Raw genomic sequence first — 23,411 nt, 5'->3', positions numbered from 1 at the left:
AATTTGAATGAATGAGTGTAGAGGAGTGATTCATTTGAGCTTTGATTCCACGGCTGTGCTTGGAAACGTCTCGGAGTTCTGAACCGTGCAATCATGAACTGTGATTTCACAATTGTTGGCTCTCGCTACGGCACAGGTTTATGTACTCCCAGAGTTCCCCAAGAGAGACAGAGATGGAGAGAGATAGAAAGAGCTGAAACAACACTGCCACAGTTCATTAGCAGACACTTTTCTTGGTACAAAAAAATAGGGCCTGAAACTTAAATAATGAAGTAATTTTTTTCTTCTTTTCGAACAAATGGTCAGTGAAAGAAGGCGTTTAACTCTTTAGAAAATGCACATTTGTCTAAAGTATTAAACGAGCTGTTTTATGTTTGCAACTGTTATCATAGATTGGAACAGGCTTCAAAACAGCTCAACCTATAAATGCATGAATGCTTCGACAATCATTATTACATATTCGGGTCTTTAGAGGCCTCGAATGCATATCAAACACGGATGGCTCTCTAACTACCGTAATAGTATCAAACTCTCTTGATATTTTAATAACAATTACAAAAGAATAAAATATAGCATATTTCTTTATCTTTTGGTAGGGTTCAAATTGAGCAGATGCCTGTTCCCCAGTACATTCAGCATCTGGTTCATATTCGTGATCTCAACCACACTCTCAAAATGATCATTTTCAATGTCTTCAAAATCAATATTTTTATCACTGACAGCTTCTTGACCAGATCCACCACCAAGTAACAGTGACTAATATTTGATTACGTACAGTACTTGCTCTGCAGTAAGTTTTGCTGATGATATTTGTGTATTTTTTTTGTTTTATGCCTGCAGTAAATATGAGTATAACATCACATCATCATTGTGTATCAGACATTGCCACCTTGAGGAATAAAGGTGAATTGTACTTATTGGGCCCTATTTTAACAATCTAAGAGCATGGTCTAAAGCGCATGGTGCAAGTGCACTTAGGGCATGTCCGAATCCCCTTTTTGCTAGTTTAAAGACAGGACAAATGGTCGGCGTTTAAAAGTGTTGTCCCTATTCTTTTAATGAGTAATGGGTGTGTTTTGGGCACAAATGCATTTGCTATTTAAACAACATGGCACAAGATGTGAAAATAATAACTGCGTTGGGCTTAAACTAGCGAAAAACACTGCACTGGGTGTATGATAGGGCCCATCGAGTCATCAGAGATTCGATTATTGTTGCACAGAAAAAAAAATACACTATTACATACCTCGGGTCGCTAGAGATCCTATATACTTTTTACAAAAAATTAGAATTAGAAAATGCATTCTTTTATAATTTTTTTGTTATATTGTTTATAATGAATAGATTGAGGAATACTCAATCTAACTTTGATGTCTAACTTTAAAAAATGAATGAGGGGGAGGGTAGTAAATGACGTCCCGGGTCTCTAAAGACCCAATGAATGCGTTAAAAGGTATACTACATTCCTATTTACTGGGGGGGAAAACACTCACTTAAAATACCCTTAACACCACCCTGAACACCCCAGTTATCATCCAGTACACTCTAGCAATGACCAAGAACACTTTAGCAACCGCAAAGAAACATAAATTAATTTGTAAAACTTGTCACACACTGTCTCAAAAGCTCAACTCAAAAACTAAAATATAATAAAATGAAATTAAAATAAAATAAAACCAAGGTTGCAAGTAACAGGTTTGCAGATTTGCCCTAAATTAAAATTAATACAATAAATAAAAATAAAAAAAGAGCTAGTTTGGGACAAAATGTTGGCTTGTAGTTATTGGCAAACTTATAGTTCCCTTATATTAAAGAAAAAGCAGTCAACACTTCAATTTGCATACAAATTGAGAATGTAGAAAAGGTCCAAAAAAATATCACTTCACAGAATCATATTGGATGCATATAAATTTGACGTATTTGTTAAAGAGAAGAAAAAAAAAAAAAAAAACATTATTTGAGATTTTGAAGTTAGGTTGATTTAATGTTAGATAACAGTCTAATGTAATAGATAATAGACAACAAATTACAAATTTTGCCTCTAAAGTTTTAAATAAAAGTCTTGGGACACCAATGTTTACGGTATTTGTATAAAATGTGCCAGCAGCCTGCCTGGCAGCCACCATGTGCTGTCCACTCCACATGTCAAGGGTCTTTCTGCCGGCTACGAGCAGAGACGCGTCCCCCATCAGAAAGCAAGTCTGCACCCATCACCGCACGGTTCATCTGAGACTAGAAAAAATCCCCAACAATCCACACATGCATAATGCATAGTGACTGCAGTACAATCTTGCAATGACTCAAAGGAGACTTTTCTGCCATTCATGCAGGAGGTCAGGTAATTCAGGTTTGCCGTGTCTATGGAAACATATTGCTGTTTTGTGTTTACGAGTCTCTGTAGATGACAGATTTCTTGAATCAAAGTTAGTGTAAGTAGCGTCGGCTTTGATTGCCTCATCTGAGGTCTTTTCACACTTCTGCATGTTTGTGCCGCATAAGCAACAATGATTTGAGATTTCACAAGGGCAATACGATTTCACAGATAAACCTATTTACAAACGTACTTATGATGCAAATGCACAAGATTAGTTCAGACAGTTACTGCAGTTCTCCTGAAAGACGTTGCCTCGCCACTCTTCTCAGTCAATCCTTATTATACATCTATATTTACAAAGGCATTCAGCCGCTGTTGAGTTTTCATTTGCTCAGTCGTTTTATTTGTTCATTCAAATACCGTTACATCTTGTGACGCTCCAAAGGCCTGATTCCATTACAGATAGCATTTCACAACTACACAGTCCTACAAATGGAGGTTATTGCAGCACTTTCACTTCAGATTTTTTTTTTTTTTTTTTTTTTTTGCTCATAGGAGTGCAGGTTCGAGTCCAGTCTGCATCAACTTTTTGTTTTCCAGATATTATTGCACATTTTCATTTGTAAAGAAAACTTCTGTCATGACAACTCTCGGAGTGATTGGCCTGGTAATGGGAATGACAATGTTGATATATTTAGTCTTGGCAGAATAGATCTGCTATGCTGCTGCTGTTAATTGCTGCAGCAAAGCAAGTATGGAACTTGCTACTGCCAATACATACATGACACGCTGCTGTACAATATAGCATACATGAATTACGCGTAGCAGATCTATACAGGTGGAGCTGGGGAAGGTGGAGGGTTTCTGAAAGCGTGCTATCCTGCAAATGCTAACCAAGTATTTGAAGGTTGAGCATGTGAGCTCATTGGCTACTGATACGGCAGGAACCAATCAGCTGTGCCCTATAGAGAATGATGCAATTGCAAGAAGATTGAGTTAATGACCTATTAGCCTGTTCCATCTAGAGTTTCATGACAGAACTTTGTATTTAACATTTGATGAAAAAAGGAAATGTTCTATAAACATTTCTTATTATTATCATCAATAGCTATGTTTCCATCCAAATTTGTGAATTTAACTTGTGCACAAAATTGGAATTTCCCATAAAAAAAATGGCGAATAAAACAGAGTTTCCATCTCATGTGTTATTTTGCGGAAATTGCGGAAAAAATAGAAATTGCTGCAACTGGGGAAGCAACTGTGGCTCTTTTTTCCTACAGCATAAATGCTGTTATCTTGCGTTCAGTTGCTGGTGTTTGGGAACGCAATCATGTGACACAGTTCTGGGAGAGAATTAACCTAAATCATTCTGATGACAGACTTTGGCTCAGGCATTACAGAATAATCAAACCAACATTTGAGATGCTGTGCAATGAAATATGTTTGCTGGTTAGTCCAGTTATCGAATCACATCAACTGTTGAGGCAAAATGAGTTTTTTGTTCAAGAGATTTATTCAGTAAATGTGTTTCCATCATAGTTTATGAGCATGTCTTCTTAAAAGATGAAAAATTATCCAACTCAAGGTTTTTTTTTATGCATATTTTTAGAATTTGGGCCCTATTGTAACAATCTATGTGCATGGTCTGAAGCGAATGGCACAGGTGCACTTTGGGCGTGTCTGAATCCACTTTTGCTAGTTTAACAATGGAAAAAAATGGTCGGCGTGCCGGGCGCATGGTCCAAAAGGATTGTACCAAGTCTCTTAATGAGTCATGGGTGCGTTTTGGGAGTAATGTGCAATAAACCAATCAGAGTGTCATCTCCCATTCCCTTTAAAAGCCAGGTTGCACCATGGCGGATTTCTATTTACATGGCAGAATATAGAAACCTCAACCTGACGAGTCAGTTAAAATACGTGTGTGTATTGCCACGATTGGCCAAATAATTAGCCAATTTCATTTGTCATTGCTGCAAATAGGTAATTCTTCTGGTACATACAATGACTATCCATTATGACATGTAGGCATTTTTATTTTATGTACACAATAATAATCTTTTTCATTGTAATCCTTTTATTTTTAATATTTGGCCTGTTTGTGTGCTGCTGCACGTCCCTGTGTGTGTAAAAAGTATGAGCGCTGTGTACTCGCCTATAGGCACATATTACTAACGCGCTCTTTAAATAACAAAAAAATACTGAGGCATTGACTTTAGACCAGGTTTTTGTTGGTCAATGGTACAGTCGTTTTCATTTGCCTCAAAATAGCAACACGCCAACAATGCATCTGAACACACCTCTTTTTCAGACCAGAACACCCATGGATGAACAGATGGGCACGAGTGCATTTGCTATTAAACAATATGGTGCTAGACGTGAAAATGATAACTGTGTCAGGCTGAAACTAGCAAAAAAACACTTGTGTTGCGCCTGGCGTCGCATTGCACCGAGTGTATGATAGGGGCCTTTATGTGCATCTTGGCGTTTCCATCCAGAGTTTTTTTTTATTTTATTTTTTATGTGATATCCCAAAATGCACGTAAAAATAGGTGGATGGAAACATAGCTAATGTTGAAAACAAACACAGTAGAAAGTGTGATATATTTTTTCAGTATTCTTTGATGAATAGAATGTTCAAAAGAACAGAAATATTTTGTAGCATTTTAAATGTCTTTAACATCACTTTTGATCAATAAAATGCATTCTGGCTGAATAAAAGTATGTATTTATTTTTAAAAAAAATATTGACCTTAAACTTTTAAACAGTAATATATTTGTGAGATTTATGGAGAAAAAACAAATGTATGCAAGACTTCCAGCCTATACATAAAGCGGTATAATCACAGAAGGAATAGAGTCAGGCCTGAGCAGTAGAGGCCTATACTCTTCAGAACGAGTGGTTGTTCTTTATTAAGAAGAAACATATGTAGTGTCTGTGCACCCATGTGTGAAATTCAATTCTTATCCTGAAATGGTGTTTTTATTAGAGCAGCACTATCACACAGGAATCAGCTCGGCTTTGCTCGGCAGAGAAGCACAGAGCGCTCAGAGAGCCATTGGACTGTTCCTGTCGGTGCTTTAAACCCTTCTGAGTCAAATCATAATAATAAGTATGCAGCTGTACAAGAAATGCTTCGGTTCAGATTTGCAAAGTCACCTGTGCTGTTCTTGTGAATGTATTTCAGGGTAATTCAGGTACAGCATTAATATGAGAACATACATTCAGATTAATTTGATATTTCATGTAACTTTAACACATACAGTAGTGGCCAAAAGTGATGTCTGGAAGGGATATGAAAGTTTGATTAAAGTAAGAGGAAAATATTTTATATTTTTTAAATAGTTTATATATGAGGGAAGAACAAATCATTTAAGTTGGCCAAAGTAAAATCTTGCAGATAATTAATTACAACATTAACATAATTGCAATTGTTTGGCAACAATGGTTTGATATTCTGTCTATGAATTGTTCTGACAACTTTGTGACAACTATCCCATATAGTGTGACAACATGCCCCAATACCAGGTCAACACTTGTTCATTAAAAATATATTCATTCCTTTGCAATAATGTTGGAAATATTCTTGTTTGAAATTTAGCAGATTAATATGTTTGGAAAGTAAAATAGGCAGTCGTTTTATTTGTCAGCTCAATTATCTGATAAAACTTTTAAGCTTTTATCATCCCAAATACTGCAGACTGACAATGTCATACTGTTCTTGTGAGCATGGTCTGTTTCTGCTGGCTGGGAGGAAGAAAAGAGGAAAAAACGTCTGTTCTAGACTCCTCTGACAACTCTGCCCTTTTTCCACTGCAGGAGGAAGAAGAGGAGGAGTAGGAGGACAGCAAACAGAAGATGACAGGAATCTGAAAAGCCTGTATTTATTATTTATTATCTGTATCTGCTCATGTGGGTCAAGGCTAGCCAGAGAGAAAAAGACAAAAACAGAAAGAAAGACATAGAGAAAAATGTTATAGATCCAAAGGATAAGGTGATCAAGTGTTTTTGTTGTTGTTGTTGTTGTTGTTGTTTTATTATTGATTAACGTTTACCCCATAGAGGTAGTTTTATGCCTTTATTTTTAGCCATTGAGAGGTTGTATGCTCCTTGAAATTTAACAAAATTTGCCACACCTGCCAATAATGTGTCAACTAACCATTTTATATTTCTACAATATTTTTTTTTAACTGATCATTTTTACGACACTGCATATAAAAACAGTGTTATTTTAGCTTCATCAAGGTAGTATTATAGTTTTTTTATACATTTTGAAATGTTTTATTTTGTATTTTTCATTTTATTTTTCATTAAAGTTTATTTGCCATTTTTTTTAGATATGTCTATATAGTGTTTATTAGTTTTATTAGTCAGTATTAGTTTTAGTTATTTTAGTACATCAAGTTAAACTAAATAAAAATGAGAAATGTTGCTTTTTCAGCTAGCTGAAAAAAATAAGGTTTTTTTTCATAATTTATCTTATTTCAGTTAACGTTTATTTTATTTCAAGTAACAAAAAATGTTTTTTATGATTTCTGTTTTAGTTAACTATAATGGTAACCCTGATAAAATCTGTATAAAATGTATCATTTTTATTTAAAAAAAATATATATAAATTAAATTATTATAAATATAGTAAACATTAAAAGTATAGTTATTAAAAATATAGTTTACAAATATATAAAATTTTTCATACTTGTTATTCCAAATATATTTTTGCTATATTTGTTTTGTGAGCGGAGATAAATCTGGTCACTCACATAATAACTAGTGTCTTTGTGATGCATTACAGGGCCATAAGCAAGCAAACCGAAGCTTAGCTTTATCAAGTTCACCCTGAAATGAGGGGAACATTAAGTGACCAAGGCTTTAAGGACACCATCTGTGTGGAGCAAGCCCGTCTTTAATACGCTGAAAGTGCTGATGGCGCAGTGCGAGAGGAAGAGAGACACTGATCAATAGGACAGATAGAGCCGGGCAGCTAATAAACAGTGAAGCCCAGGAAAATGAGGGCATGTAGAAAAGATCATTTGATTTGGCTGAAGGAAACCTTTATTTAAATGAGACCCAACTGCGACTATGCTATAAATGTATGTTATGCTTGAAGGTGACAAACAGCATTGGGATAATTGCAGTAACAAAGCGACAAGCAATATAAGACCTTGGTTAGGACTGTAGGGGTGTAACGGTTCAAATTACTCACGGTTCGGTTTTATCACAATAAAGATCACATACTCATCGCTTATTCTATACAAAAATATATATAGTATACAAGGAAACAAGGCCAACTAACGACGTGAAAAAGCATATTAAATTACTGTTTGTTTGATGAATTAAGACGCTGCCATATAGTATTGGACAACAAATGAAAAGACACGACTGGGCATGACAACAACATAACGGTGTTTGGCTGCTACAATATCCTAAAATTTGAGACAGTGGGTAAAAAAAAAGTCAGTCTAGAGATGTGGCCAGAAGAGCGTTGCTAAAAGCTCTTGCTTTTCAGGGCTTGTCAAACCTTTTCAGAATGGCAAAGATGGAAATACACATCCTGATGGAAAGCCACCGCCTCACATCACTCAGCTTTACTGTGCAGTGTTCCTGCCACAACCTGGTGTGAACTCATTTCAGATGAGGTGGAGGATTAAGGCTGGTGATTTCCCTGCTGGAGGATTGAGGATGCCGCAGCTTCAGCCTGCCTGATTATATGATTGGATGAGCTGGGGGTTAATCTTAGCTGATTGGTTAAAGCCGGGGATTGGTGTCACAATGGAGGGATGAATCTGAGCCCGGGTATAGACTCTCAAGTGTGTCACCAGAACATGTCAGAGTGACATGAAACCGATAATGATGGATAAAAAACATAACCAACGCTATACTGAAAAGATAAAAGAATAGGGGATTTGTGCACACTTACACTGTGTGCTAATTATGATAGATCATCAAGTGTTTTTTTTTTTTTTTCTGGTTACTTTTTTCTGGTTTCTCTTTCTGTAGCATTCCAGTGGTAGCACTCTATAAAATAATGTGGCAAAAAAAAATCTTAGAACACTCAGAACACCTTAGCACCCACCCCAAATACCCTTGCAACCACCTCAAATATACTAGTGACTCCTTTGTAACCACCAGAAGACCTTTTCGCAACCACTCAGAGCACCCCAATGACCACCCAAAAAGTCTAGTGACTCCATTGCAACCATGCAGAACATCTTAGTAACCCCCTAGCAACAACCTAAATGACCTTATAACAAGCACCCAAAACACCCTAATAACCACCTGAAAAAGTCTAAAGACTCCATTGCAACCACTAGTGATTCCCAAGGATCCACCCAAATATCTTTGCAACCACCCAGAACACCCTAGCGACCCCCTAACAACCACTCAGAATGCTTTAGCAACCACCAAATACCCTAGCAACTCCCTAGCAACCACCACAAATATACTAGTGACCCCCCTTGCAACCAACAGAAGACCTTTTAGCAACCACTCAGAGCAACCTAATGACCACCCAAAAAGTCTAGTGACCCCCTAGCAACAACCTAAATGACCTTATAACAACCACTCACAACACCCTAATAAACACCCAAAAAAGTAAAAAGTCTCCACTGCAACCAAGCAGAACACACTAGAGACCCCCTAGAAACCACCCAAATATCCTAGTAACCACAGAGTCCCTCACAACAACTCGTATATTCTAGTAAACCCTGTAGCAACCACCCAGAACACATTAATAAACACCCTAAATACACAAGTGTCCCCCAGCAACCATGAAAGAACACCCTAGCCACCACCCCATATACATTAGCGACTCAACAGCAACCGCATTGAACAACCTAGCAACTACCTCGACTAATTTAGCTCCCTAGCAAACACCCAAAACATCCCAGCGACTCACTAGCAACGACCCCGAATACACAATACCCTAGCAACCACCCAGAAAATCCTAGAAACCACAAAGAAACACCTTAGCATTGTCACAACTTTTGCAACACTCACATTTAGCAACAACCTAAATGACCTTATACCAACCACATTGAACACCCTAAAAACTACTCCAAATACTAGCAGCTCCTTAGCAATCACACAGAACATCCTAGCGACTCTCTAGCAACCACCCAAAACACCCCAGTGACTTACTAGCAACCACCCCAATTACACATTACCCTAGCAACTCCCCAGCAACCACACAGAAAACCTTAGAAACCACAAAGAAACACCTTAGCATTGTCACGACTTTTGCACCACTCACATTTAGCAACAACACAAATTAGCCTATAACAACCACATTGAACACCCTAGCAACTACCCCGAATTCTCTAGAGTTGCGTCCCAAATGACGCACTATACACTATGCACTTATACACTATGTACTTGTGCACTATGCACTCATCCATGTAGTGCGTGAATTGTATAAGGTTATTTCGTCATTTAACATTGGAGTTTGATACCCCCTCCCCCTCCACTGCGTACTTAAAGCTGCGACAGTGGAGTACATGAAGTGTCCAACATTCCACACTTCGTTTTTTCCGTTAATTTAGTGCATCATCCGGGTATTTAAAGTGCACTTTTTCTTTTTGGAATTTTCTGTGTGAACGCACTACTCGCACTATTTATACTTAAAAACGTCATAGAATAGTGCATAAGTACGCAAATTGGGACACACCTTAGCAGCTCCTTAGCAATCATACAGAACATCCTAGCAACTTGCTAGCAACCACCCAAAACACCCCTTAGCAACACTTAGCTTGCAATCACAACCAAATACACAATACCCTAGCAACTCCCTAGTAACCAACCAGAAAATCCTAGAAACCACAAAGAAACACCTTAGCATTGTCACGACTTTTGCAACACTCACATTTAGCAACAACACAAATGACCCTATAACAACCACATTGAACACCCTAAAAACTACTCCAATACTATAGCAGCTCCTTAGCAATCACACAGAACATCCTAGCAACTCTCTAGCAACCACCCAAAACACCCCAGCGACTCATTAGCAACCACCCCAAATACACATTACCCTAGCAACTCCCCAGCAACCACCTAGAAAACCTTAGAAACCACAAAGAAACACCTTAGCATTGTCACGACTTTTGCACCACTCACATTTAGCAACAACACAAATTAGCCTATAACAACCACATTGAACACCCTAGCAACTACCCCGAATTCTCTAGAGTTGCGTCCCAAATGACGCACTATACACTATGCACTTATACACTATGTACTTGTGCACTATGCACTCATCCATGTAGTGCATGAATTGTATAAGGTTATTTCGTCATTTAACATTGGAGTTTGATACCCCCTCCCCCTCCACTGCGTAATTAAAGCTGCAACAGTGGAGTACATGAAGTGTCCAACATTCCACACTTCGTTTTTTCCGTTAATTTAGTGCATCATCCGGGTATTTAAAGTGCACTTTTTCTTTTTGGAATTTTCTGTGTGAACGCACTACTCGCACTATTTATACTTAAAAACGTCATAGAATAGTGCATAAGTACGCGAATTGGGACACACCTTAGCAGCTCCTTAGCAATCATACAGAACATCCTAGCAACTTGCTAGCAGCCACCCAAAATACCCATTAGCAACACTTAGCTTGCAATCACAACCAAATACACAATACCCTAGCTACTCCCTAGTAACCAACCAGAAAATACTAGAAACCACAAAGAAACACCTTAGCTTTCTCACAACTTTTGCACCACCCACATTTTCATAATAAACTGTAAACATTTAGTCTAGTCTGTAATTTGTAAAGCAGCTGTTGAACAGCACTTATTGAAGTAATGAGCTGTACCTCTATTTGCTGCTTCATCTGAGAGCAGTTAAAAAATGAACAGGTTCTGTTAACAGCTTGGCAACAGTTTGCACTTAAATACCAGAGCGCACAAATACACAGATGAATCAAGGAACTCGGAATGAGGAAAAGAACGAATCCAACAAAGAGCCAGGGACACCAGGCCAATGAAATCATTGCTGTCTGCTGTTATGTCCTGGCTGTCATGTCAACCTGTCATACTGATGATTTAACTCATCTACTTTTCACGGATGTGTGCGAGTGTGGGTGTGCGCATGAACATCCCCGCAATTCCCCACAGTGGTGCCTGAAAACTCGCCGCCTGCCTGTCAAACCAAATCCAATCTCCGCATTCCAGAACGGTAGAGTTGGGGTAGGAAAAAAACCACTTAATCCATTTACTGCAGTGTAACAGCATCTCATCCATCAGCTCCTAGCTGCCAATAGGAAGACTGCGCCAATCCCAAGCCAGATTGAGGCAAAAAAGGAGAGAAAGAGAAAGAGAGAGATCCATCTTGAGTAGTGTAAGAACAGCCTCCGGTTCTCAGGACACACCTGTACACACACTTGTACGTCGATGTGATCGATGGCTGCTGTGGTCCCGGCAAATGTTACCGTTCATCATACATGGGGGACGCGCCAGCACTAAGGCATTCACATCGAGTCGCCTTCGAACAATAACGGACACGCTTAATTACCTCATAGAGTCACATCAGAGAGCCTGCATATGTGCTAATTTATGCTCCAGTCCAACGTGGCTGACATCTACAATTCATTAAAGGCTATATTTACGAGGTCACCAATTCATGTAAGTCATCATAAAATATGCACAGTGTCAGAGATGTGGCATGATGGGTAGTGCACATGTTCCGACACATTTCACGGTGTTTTCTGTGTCCTCTCCTAATACTATTATTACAGTAACAGAAATAAAAATGAAAACTGTCTTCATTTATTCACCCTCATGTTGATCCAACCCCAAAATGCACTCTAATGTCCAGGGATTGGTTTTTCATAACAAAGGCTAATATATCCCGTTTTCTGAAGTCATTCTGAGGTAAATGCGATGTTCAAAACAACTGGACAAATGTTTGAAATAATTATGCTCACCAAGGCTGCATTTATTTGGTAAAAAAAAAATACAGTAAAACAATAATAGTGTTAAATATTACTACAATTTAAATAGTTATTTTCTATTTTAATATATTTTAAAATGTAGTTTATTCCTGTGATGGCAAAGCTGAACTTTCAGCAGCCTTCAGTGTCACATGATCCTTCAGAAATCATTCTAATATGCTGATTTGGTGCTAAAGAAATCATTCTTATTATCAATGTACATTGCTGCAGTGTTGAGGGTAACACATTAAGCCCAGAACACACCAAGCCGACGGTCGGCCATCGGGCAGTTTTTGTTCATCGGCCGACTAAGTTTTCTCAGTGTGTTCCGCACCGTCGGCTGAAGATGTTCCTCGTCTGCTTTTTTTCGGGCGATTCAACATGTTGAATCAATGTTCGAGCTCGTCGGTCAGTCGGGCCATCTGATCATTCTGATTGGCTGTTCAGCTACTGCCACCTGTTGGTACGGAAAGACATTTCATCTTACGCAGGCGCAGAATGGACGTGCTACTTGGCCACTGGGTGTCGAGCGTCAGTTTGGTGTGTGCAACTTTGGACCCAGACGCTGGCAACGTGAGCAAACCCCGCAGTCTGCTTTCATCGCCACTACACAGTAAAATCCCCAGGGTTAAATCAACTCTGCTCAGAGCACATATGGTCCCTGTCTAAATAGTGTTAAAGTAACACTGAAGCAGAGTTAAAGTTAATCAGATAACTAAGCAATTAATTAAGTGATGATTGAACATTAATGATGAACACCTGCTCTTAACAAGCAGAATCACTGAAGAAAAGAGAACTGCTTAATTATCTCAACTTTAACTCTGCTTCAGTGTTATTTTACCACTATTTAGAGAGGGACCAAATGTACTCTGAACAGAGTTGATTTAACTCTGGGGATTTTCCTGTGTAGTTCGTCGGCGTCGGCTTGGAGTGTTCCGGGCTTTACAAATAACTTGAGTTACATAATCAGATTACTTTTTTCAAGTAACTAGTAAAGTGACGCATTACTTTTTCAATTTACAACAAAATATCTAAGTTACTTTTTCACATTTATTGACTGTTGAGAGAAATAGGGTAAGTGCAGAAGTGTTGTGTGTGTGAACATGATGGTTATTGTAGTTCTAGACTAAATGTGAACATGCATTTACTCATCTCACTTGCACGGAAACATTCAGTATTCCCCAAAATGAATAAAAACAGTGAAATGCAATCTCAAAATTTATGCAAACCTGTAATAATTAACTATATTATGTATTTAATCTCACTTTATTAACCAATTTCTTTGCTGCTGACCTTCAATGATCCAATTCAACCATACTAATTAGCAAAAATTACTTTATATTAGATTTAGAAATAAGAGTGTTAAACATGCTTCTCCTGTTTCCTATTCTTCTTTAATCCAGAATGGCTGCACAGCTGCAAGGTTTGTTTGAGCTGCGCCCTCTACTGTTCAGGTGTAAATATGCATTTCCTTCAGCCTGAGGCTTATTTATTTCACTTTTGTTGTTAAAGAGCCTTAACATTTGCCAAAAATAGAACTTTTTTATTGTTATTAAAAAACAAACAAGCAAGGCCAGCCTAGGTGAGAAAAAGTAATGCAAAAAGTAACAAAAAAGTAATGTAATGCATTACTTTTCATAAAAAGTAACTAAGTAACACAATTAGTTACTAATATTGTAATGCATTACTTTTAAAAGTAACTTTCCCCAACACTGCATTGTTGTTTAAAAGTTGATGTCCATCCCCATTGCAGAGCAGAGAAGTGACATTCGGCCAAACATCTATTTATGTTCCAGAGAAGAAAGAAAATCTTCCAAGTTTTTAACAACATGAGAATTAAAAGATGACAGAATGTTCCTTTATTATTGAGCAATCCTTATAAAATAACCAAATAAACGTAAAAATGTATGTACTCTGCACTGCATAGAGTGGACTTCACCGGACAAAGTGGTGCCTGGAAAACCAAACTCCACCTTTGATAATTCAGCTGGTGAGATGCAGCCATGCCTCTCTGCCAGAGGGGAATGCTAACAATTAGCCCCGGAGCTTGGCATGGATGTCTGGGGAGAGAGCCAGCAATTAGACCCAGGGAGAGGCATCCCAGCCAGGGGAAAGATCCAGTGATGAGGCCCTGAGTTTGGCAAGTGAGAGAGAGTGCTACATTACTGCTTGATGTCACACGGCGGCTCTGGCCAGAGGGGCGGAAACTGGCACATACTTTTATGCACTCGCACACACACCCAAACAGAACAAATTCCAAACAGAAAAGCTGATTCACAGGCCAGAGAAGGACGTCAGGGATGTGAATGCAAGAGTGTGCAAGAGACAGGGAGGTTAATAGAAAAGATTTGAATGTGGATTTCAGGCATGAGCACCTAGGAGCTCTCATGCCCCGGAAAAACGCTATGACAAACCTTTCAGCATGAGTGCATATGATGCCATCAGTGTCAACGTACTTGGCTGATCTCGCTCTCTCTTTCTCACTGTCCCAGACTCCCTGAAAGCATAAAAATACGGGAGGAAGAGTTACTCAAATTGACGTGTCTGTCATTAATGTAAATTTTTCTCATCGGTGGCCGTAACTAACACAGACCATTGCACAAGGTCAGATTAAAAAGACAGCCCCTCCATTTGGTTGAAATATTACAACAACAGCGAAAGAGACAGTGCAGGGCGCCCGGCATCCATCCCGAACCATTTTCATATTTCAGTCGATTCTCATTGCGTGACATTTGTCCTAAAACTTCAGAAGCATCCATGCTTCTTGAACATCCCAACTGGAATATGAGACAATTTGAGGACCTGCCAATCGGAGCCTGGTTCTGCTTCCTGCATACTCTTAAAGTCAGCGTGAAAAACTCATACAAGTGTACATACGGGTGGCATCTATTTCGCCAGAGACATCCAAGTTGAGTATGACTCATCTGTCTCTGTCAAGATGACAACAGAGGACCCGAAACTATGCAAAACATCCCAAACAGCAGTGCTGTGGAAGCTGCTTTGAAACTGTAGCTTGTCAAGCTACAAGCTAGGCATGATTTAAAGTAGTTCAACTACAGTCAAGCTGCCCTTTTGAAAAAGTAGTTTGCTACTCTTCCAGCTATAACAAAAAGTTGCAACAACACTGAATCGAAATACATTTTATTTAATAAAAACATTGTAGTAATTTGTATATTGCTACAAAAACTCAAAAACTACAAAACTCAAAACTGAAAGTGCCACATAAATATCTGTGGAGAAATCATGTTATTGAGCCTGTGCATGAGCAAACCGATTGACTAAAATGATTCAAAATTGTCTGATACTTTTTATAGTGTTTAAGGTTCAATTAACTCTGGCCACAACCTCTTTTTAAACTGCATTTTTTATGTATTTATTTATTTAATCATGAAAAACATACTAGATCTGGACAAAAAAAAAGACGCACTGACCCTTAAGGCCCTTTCACACTGAACGCGACGTGAAAAAGCGAGGCGAATCGGGGAAGAACGGATCTTTCACATCGAACGCGAAACGATTGATCATCTTCTGCTAATTCACGCCTGCACGCTAGGTGGCGCCGACCAATAATGCATTTGTCCTCGTATGTGTCTCGTATATGGCTTTAGCCAGAGAACGTATTATTATAGGGAGATAAGAGGGTCTGTATCTCTTACCATTGGGGAAAGCGTAACGGCTAACTTAATCATGTGCGGCACCTCGCAGCCTATCATGTAATGGCAGTGACGTCAGTCGCAACATTCCCTAGTCTGCCTTCTCTTAAAAAAATACATTTCTATCAAGCTAAAATCTACATATAGTTCCCAATGAAAGTATTGTTTAGTGTAAAACATGCTGAAGATTAGCAAACAGGCTGTCGATTAATTAAATGATTAGCTATTTCCCCACAAAAGCTGTTTAACCGGCATAGTGAAGCCTCTCATCCACTGACATCCATTCAAAAAATGGCCTCTGGTCTCCTTCCCTGCGTACCGCCAGAGGCGGAGCGTTAGCATTAGCTGTTACGCTTTTTTGGCTAAAGGTTGCAGGCTTGCCTTCCAGTGGCTGCATAATATACAGCTTTAAATTAAGATAAATAGTTTGGTACTACATTAGAAACACAAAATATAATGCTTACAAGAATACATCTTAAAATATAATTAGAGGTACAATTAGCATCAAGCTACATTTCAAAGTTTATATGATTATTAATGTCTTTGCTCAAAACGCACTTTAAACCATCGAGTTATTGTAATAACCTCTGATTATGATCTAAAGTGGGTTTTGATTCGATAATAGGCAGACATGCATTCTTTGTATGTTTTATAACGGACTTGAACTGCTTATTTGTCATAAACATCCTTTATTGTTATAAAAAAATACCATGAGCTGCATAAAAAACACAGAAAACATTGTCAGAATCATATCTATTTGCCTTCATATTTCATCTGTAGAAAATGTTCTCTCAATTTTTATATACGGAAGAGCAGGAGATATAATTACACGATTGACAGATCCAAAACACGCTCTCATAATCATAGCGCACATGGAAGAAAACGGACAGTGATCACATAATTCAGTGGAAAATGACTAGAAATGATATTCTGTATAAAGAACGTGAGAATAAATCAAGCGGCAACCTCCTCCAGTTTCTCTTGAAGCCAATACGGAAGTGACTTAAACTGCGATTCATTGACTGGCCACTGGGGACAGGCTGCAAAAGGGAGCAGAATCTCATTGTTAAAATGCCCAACTTTACAGCAGAAAAAAACATGTTTACAGCCTGGATCAAATTGTGGTTTTGGTCTATACAGCTAATTTTGCCCATCATGACAACTCTGATGAGGGTGAATTTTTGTATAACTCATCCGTTTAAATTATATTAAGATTTAAAGTTCTGCCTAATTAAGGGCATGGTCATTTGGGTGACAGGTTTGCCACTGCTGTCTGTGAGCCGTCAGATCACCTCAGCTAATTCCAGCCACTAAATTTGGCATTTTTTGCCATGTTTGTGCTTTTTCAGGATGATTTTAAACAATTATAAAATAATATGGTCGAGACTCGAGACAGATGGGCGTCTATGTACATGTGCACGCATGCAGAAGATGAACAGAACGTTGTTGGATCATGGCATTGGCTAAAAGTTTTGTTCCTACAATGAAAATGGCGGGAGGATATAAAACTCAGAAACCAGTGCTTGAATATTATAACTAAAACTGCTGCATTTTGAAAAATTATACTTTGGACACGGACTCACTTGTTTGTGAGATATATACGATCATATACAGTTTTACAACATAAACGCTGCTCAGGCTGCATAATTTCTTGAAGAACAATGATGGAGAAGAATTGTGATGCAAACAATGGATAATATATCAATATTTCATGGATTTAACGCTTTTGTGGACAAAAAGTACTGTTTTTTTGTTTTTCAATGGACGCTCATGGACATTTTACCCAAGTGCCACAGATTGGATTCATCTTGCGATCGCTATTTCATTATAAAGGTATGAAGTGCCATTTGATTTTTCATGTTGTTATTTGCACACCCGACACAAGTTACAATTACTGGTGCTGGAGCATCTATATGGTAAAAAAGACACTCTAGAGTGACAGTAAACCTTCAGAACTTTCTAATTATATAACTTATCTTTATTAATATTTTAGATAGTATCTAAGATAGGTAGATAGCTCCTTTGCCTGCTAACATGATCACGTCACTCCAGGTGGGCGTGGTTTCAGCAACCAGGAGCCTCGGTTCCGACCACGTCCCGCCTCTTTGCCCATTTTCAGTTAGCCGGGAGTGATGTGTGGTGACGCGCTACTAAGATGGCAGCGGCCTCATTTTCGCTTCAAAAATGCTCTTCAGAAATCTACGGGTGACGTCACGGACACTATGTCCATATTTTTTACAGTCTATGGAATAAATTTGTTCTTTACACTAGTATACACTAGTGTTGTCAAAAGTACCGGTCCTTCGGTACCAAGTCGGTACTAAAATTTTGAAAATGTGACGATACCAGCATTTCTGTAGTACCGGTAGTACCGAGAATCCGGATATTCGGTACCCACTGATAGGGCTGTGCCAGTATTTACGTGAATATGACACGAGTGAAGCACAAAGCTTTGTTTACAGAAGAAATAATAGGTTAGCAATTAAATGTGACATCGCAGCCATGGAAACATTTTGGTTAATACCGAATAAGAGAGGTGCGAGAGTCTGTTTTTTTTCTGTTTTCCGAATCGCGATCTGGTCACCTGATTAGCAGAGATTTATTTAACAATATTCCATTAGTTATTCCACTGAACATGGAATCTGTTTCTTTTCCCAAATCTTCACACACGCAGGGGATTATAACGTTTCTTTCGTTCGCATTCGGCTATTCGCATTATTTACTGTGGTAAAGTAGAAAAAACACCATAAGACAGAAACCTTTTTGCTTGCATGTCAGTTTCTATTTAACAGAGTTTGTGCTTGTTATTAGACTTTATAAGGCGCATCAAGTTTATTTGTATAGCGCGTTTAACACACCAGTGATTTTTACTTACGTTTCTCTGGCAGTGCTAAATCAAACATAGCCTGAATGTCTTGCCCCTGCGGAGGATAAAACTCGCTCTTCAGACCTTTTACATCAAGTGTCAGTTGTTTGTAACATCAGGAGATAATGAAGATATTATTAAAGAGAAATGGTCTCTTTCCTGCTCGTGTCCCACATCCCTCTCAAAGCGCAAAGTGGCTATATCAAAGTAATAACGGGACTTTGGCTATATGACGCGTCTTTGTGTGGAAATAAAAAACGAATGCTTTTTGAAATAATATTTAACTTTCTTATTATTTAGGTTACCATTATTTACCAATATTTATTTCAGAGTTTTACCGGCTGTAATGTGTTGTTTCTCTGACGGAATAGCTAAAATAAACACGCACGTCTGTTACCCCTGTTAAAAAAACGAGCATATGCTGGTAAAGTAGGTTTTGAAGCTGGTATGCTGGTTTGAGCTGGTTTATGCTGGTCCAGGACCAGCTTAGGACTAGTATGGACCAGCAGGACCAGTTTAGGACCAGCATTTGACCAGCATACAGCTTCAAAACCTACCTTACCAGCATATGCTGGTTTTTTCAACAGTACACAATGGATGTTTGAGCATTTAATTATTATTATTTTATTTTTTTTATATTTCAAAATTTATTTCATTGAGGTAGCCTATATATACACACAAACACACACACTCCAAATCATATTTAATGTTTTTAAAATAGGCTATATAAAATAGTAAAATAGTTCCAATAGATTTTACTGTGGTACCGAAATTGGTACCGAGAACCGTAAAATTTTCATGGTATCGGTACCGACTACTGGAATTTTGGTACCGTGACAACACTAGTATACACTATAAATCTGTTTGTTTAAACTAGTTTTTGAAACAGCGCCACCACTCTAGCCCTTCTGTGTAACAGCGGCTGCTCCGGGCACGTGATCTAAAGCTCAGATCTAATTGGACGGCCCATTTCATCGCGGAGCGACAAGGTAAAATTCGACACACAGGTGGAAAAAAAAAAACCTCACTTTTTCGTGCCGCGCCCAGTGTGAAAGGCTCCATAGGAATCTATTGTTTCGATTCAAGAGCGTCATCGTGCCAAATTTCACTTTCAGTGTTAAAGGGCCTTTAGGTGACTACATTATTAGTACCTCAGTTCGCTTAGCTGTAAACTAGCATGTGCCATACATCATAACAAAATATAGCAATGCAAACATAGCAATTTTGTCTTATTACACGGCCACCTACTGAAAAAAAAAAAAAAAAGATAGTCCTGTCACTATTTTATTTAGTCACTCCCCAAAACATATTGTTAAAAACCAAGCAAACAGCCATGAGACTCTCTTTTTCTTTTCCCGGACATGATCTGTTCCAAGTGTATTGGTGCTTAGAAGTTGACTTAGTGGAAAAGCAACTGTGAGTTGGTTAATAAGCTTAATAGCTGAGCGTGTCGCATCCTGACCAGCTCATGTGCGGAAGAGTGCGTGAGCACAAGCTACTTTATAACTGTAAGCCTTTTAATGCCACTTCACCACAATGGCTTCCTTTAGCGACCAGGATAAAAGCCAGCACGCTGTGTGAATGAGTAAACAGCTGAATATATCAAGATATGGACAGCCCCACTGTGGCATGTGTCTTTGTGCTGTTAGCAGCAGGGGACACGCGGGATGGATGTTTGCCTAACATGAGCTGAGACAAATGCATAACAAATGGGTGACGGGAAGAGAGAAAGTAAGAGAGAGACAGAGCAAACTGAATTTTCTTCTTTGTTTTCTTACTGTGCACATGGGTTTAACGAAAGCTTCACACTGCGACCCTTTCACGTCAGGACGTCAGCACACCACGCTTTCAACACAAGCTTCATGCGTTACTTTGACCTCCAATTTTATGAGGATGCTAGACAGCAAGACAGCAGAAAGTGTGCACTGTAAATGATAAAAAAAAAAAAAAAGTATGGTTATCATCGGCTGTTCTTCGAAAGGTCAGCAGCAGTAGAAATTGTTAAAACTTTAAGCGTTGCATTATAACACTTGACATGCAAGTCAGCCACTTCGCTTCATAGAGCTCACTGAAGTAATTCTCGAGTAAAATCAGTGGTTCGGAGCATGTATCAAACTGCCAAACTCATGTGAACCATTGAAATTTCGAAACAATTATGATGTAAAGAAGCCACACTCCGAACCACTGATTCGAAACAAAAGATTCGTAAAGCTTTGAAGCTTCATGAAGCAGTGTTTTGAAATCGCCCATTACTAGATATTGTTGAATAAAGATGTTATTTTAGTTTTTTTGGTGCACAAAAAGTATTCTCGTCGCTTCATGACATTAAGGTTAAACCACTGTAGTCACATGAACTGTTTTAAATATGTCTTTAGTAGCTTTCTGGGCAGTGAAAGTGTAAATTGTCTTGCTGTCAATGGAGGCCTCACTAAGCCATCGAATTTTATCAAAAATATCTTAATTTGTGTTCTGAAGATGAACGAAGGTCTTACGGGTGTGGAACGACATGAGGGTAAGTAATTAATGACATAATTTTCATTTTTGGGTGAACTAATCCTTTAAGGATTTTTAGTTGGAAGAGAAGTAAAAAAAAAAAAAAACACTGATGTAAATCGGGTGAAACTTTGTAGTGTGTGTGATTGTTTGTGTGGGAATCTGTACAGTAGGGAATGCTCAATCTGAAGAACATGGCTAAAAGACTCCAACACCAATCAGTATGAGGGGGAATTACTCACAGATGCCAGACTCGGAGTGCAGTTCTGCCCTTCTGGTAACCCCACGGCCCTGCCAAGAGCAGCTATAGGTCACCGTGTTCCAGCCAGAGACCTGGACTCAGGGGGAGAGAGACGCCGAGACACTGCAGCCAGCCATCCAGTCCCCTAGTCACCCGTTTAACCACCTGCCAACTCCAACACAGCTGCTGCATGACCAAACAAGAACTCACATTATTAGGTTCTTCAAAGAAAGCATCAACAGGGCCTGAAGGCAATAACAACACATGCATCACCATTTTGCTTTCGATAAACCTTCCTTCCCGCTGTTCTCCTCCATGCGCCACCTTTGAGGAGCAAACTCAATGACGTGTGACCAGAGATGATGTGAGACGGAGCGTTTCTACAGTTTCTACATTGAGTGTTATTGTACCTATGGATTTTATGTTTTCCCAGAGGAAAATTGTATTGTAATGCAAAAAAAAAAAAAAAAATTCTTAAGTATTTTTGTCTTGTTATCCAGTTGAAACATATAAACAGGCTTTTAGAATTTAATAAAACATTAAGGCATGTTTTCATAAAATATATCTGTAATAGTTTTTTTTTACTCCAATTTCAGACATTTTTTCTTGTTTTAAGCATTAATTTAACAATATTTGTGCAAAAAAAACTTCATAATGAGTAATATTTTTTGTCTTGTTTTCCAGTTAAAATATATAAACGTTTTAAAATTGAATAAGACAAATTAAGGCTTGTTTTCTGGGAATATAACTTAAATTAAGTTTACTTTCCTTACTCCATTGAAAGATTTTTGTTCTAAGCATAAATCTAAAAAGTTTGTGCATGAAAAAGAAATAATTAAATTCTCTGAAAACAAGTCTTATTAACACAAGCTTACTGATCAATTTAATTTATCTTGTTTTAAGGGGTTTTACTGGAATTGAAGACAAAAACGCTGATTAAGGAAACTGCTCAAAGGTGGTACTTTCATACTGGTGCTCAGCAGAGGTAATTGAGTTCATTAAGTATCAGCTGTCTCAGATGTTGCTCCTGGAGAGAATAGCTTAGATCATTTGGTTTTGGAAGTTTCTGATGATAAATGTTTGAGTTAATACATTGAGTTCTCTTTCGCACTTTAACAAACAATACCGTACACAATTATGCCAAAATTCATGTTTTGTCGAGTTTCCTCATAAGAGCAGTATTAAATTTGTTAAATAACGTCTTAAAACTCTTAAAAGAGTTGTGAGAAAATGAGATGCGCATCAGATCCGCGTCATGTTCGGCAGCAACGGGTCTTAAAGTCACAGTAGCCTAATAAACCACTTGCTGTTATGACTGTCATTAATGTTGATCAAGAACAAAAGTAAATTAGAAAATTGTAGCTTTAATAAGGAATAATCTATATTCAATTTATAATTTATGCAGTGAAGACTGTAAAGTGATTGATAACTTTATTCAATTTCTGTATACTTCCTACCTGTTAAAGGTGCAATGTGTAAAATTTGGGAGGATCTATTGACACAAATGCAATATAATATACATAACTATGTTTTCAGTGGTGTATAAAGACCTTACATAATGAACCATCATGTTTTTATTTCCTTAGAATGAGCCATTTCTATCTACATACAAAGTGGGTCCTTGTGGCGAGCAGGGCGGGCGAGAGCCGTGAGGGAACGGTGCGAGGCCGGTGACGCGAGAGTTAACGAGCTCCACCTGTGAGGCGCACCGGCCTTGAGTCTCTCACGGAGGAGCTCCGGGAGCATAAAAGGAGGAGCGACGACAGTGAAGGATGAGAGAGAACCAGGCCTGGACTTTATTTTATGTTTTATTATGTTTGTGTGGCCGGCAGACCCTCGCGGACGTTACTTTCATTTAGTTCTTTATTTTATTAAAGATTATTGTTTGAATGTTCGCTGGTTCCCGCCTCCTTCTTCCCAC

At 38.4% G+C, this 23,411-nt stretch overlaps 1 long non-coding RNA gene across 2 annotated transcripts in view; it reads right to left on the bottom strand.

Moving 5' to 3' along the window:
* LOC125260623 overlaps window positions 1–23,411 on the bottom strand; it is a 64,451-nt gene that overhangs the window by 13,824 nt on the left and 27,216 nt on the right. For both annotated transcript variants that reach the window (XR_007183087.1, XR_007183086.1), the window contains exons 7-8: window positions 21,492–21,676; window positions 14,652–14,734 (exon numbers count right to left, since the gene is read on the bottom strand). This is a non-coding gene — a long non-coding RNA (uncharacterized LOC125260623). The remainder of the gene's footprint in view (window positions 1–14,651; window positions 14,735–21,491; window positions 21,677–23,411) is intronic.

This window comes from Megalobrama amblycephala, linkage group LG24 (genome assembly GCF_018812025.1).
Source record: "Megalobrama amblycephala isolate DHTTF-2021 linkage group LG24, ASM1881202v1, whole genome shotgun sequence".
Lineage (NCBI taxonomy): Eukaryota > Metazoa > Chordata > Actinopteri > Cypriniformes > Xenocyprididae > Megalobrama > Megalobrama amblycephala.
The sequence above is the reverse complement of the archived record's forward strand: the minus strand, read 5'-3'. Positions and strand labels throughout refer to the sequence as shown.